Here is a 1,001-nt window from a genome sequence, read left to right on the forward strand (position 1 = left end):
ACCCTCACGGCCGCAACCCCCCCCCCCCCCCCCGGGTGGGAGCTCATCCGTCTCCCCCCGGGTGGGTGTGGGGGGGTGAACTGTCCCTGTGGGGAGGGGGAGGTGTCTGTGTGTCCATCCCTTCATCCATCCATGTGTCCGGCCATCCCCCCATCCATCTGTCTGTCCCTCCCTGCATCCATCCCTCTGTCCGTCCATCCATCCATGTGTCCATCCATCCCTCCATCCTTTCCTCTGTCCATCCCTCTGTCCGTCCCTCCTTCCATCCCTCTATTCCTCCATCCATCCATGTGTCCATCCCTCCATCCTTTCCTCTATCCATCCCTCGCTCTGTTCATCCCTCCCTCCATCCATCTGTCCATCCCTCCCTCCATCCCTCTATTCCTCCATCCATCCATCTGTCCATCCCTCCATCCCTCCCTCCATCCATCTGTCCGTCCCTCCCTCCATCCCTCTATTCCTCCATCCATCCTTCTCGGCCATCCCCCCATCCATCTGTCTGTCCCTCCCTGCATCCATCCCTCTGTCCGTCCATCCATCCATGTGTCCATCCATCCCTCCATCCTTTCCTCTGTCCATCGCTCCATCCCTCCATCCATCCATCTGTCCATCCCTCCATCCTTTCCTCTGTCCATCGCTCCATCCCTCCATCCATCCATCTGTCCATCCCTCCATCCTTTCCTCTGTCCATCGCTCCATCCCTCCATCCATCCATCTGTCCATCCCTCCATCCTTTCCTCTGTCCATCGCTCCATCCCTCCATCCATCCATCTGTCCATCCCTCCATCCTTTCCTCTCCCCATCGCTCCCTCCCGCCCTCTGTCCCTCTATCCATCTCCCATCCCTCTGTCCCTCCATCCATCACCCCTATCCGTCCATCTGTCCATCTGCCCCCACGGGAGGGCTCTCCACCCGGGGTGGGTGCAGGGCGATGCCGTCCCTGCATGGCGAGCGGTGTCCGTGCGTCCCTGTGTCCCTCCATCCGTGTTGCCGTGCCTCCC

The sequence above is a fragment of the Charadrius vociferus genome, unplaced genomic scaffold, assembly GCF_000708025.1.
Source record: "Charadrius vociferus isolate BGI_N301 unplaced genomic scaffold, ASM70802v2 scaffold2524, whole genome shotgun sequence".
NCBI classification, from domain to species: Eukaryota; Metazoa; Chordata; class Aves; order Charadriiformes; family Charadriidae; genus Charadrius; species Charadrius vociferus.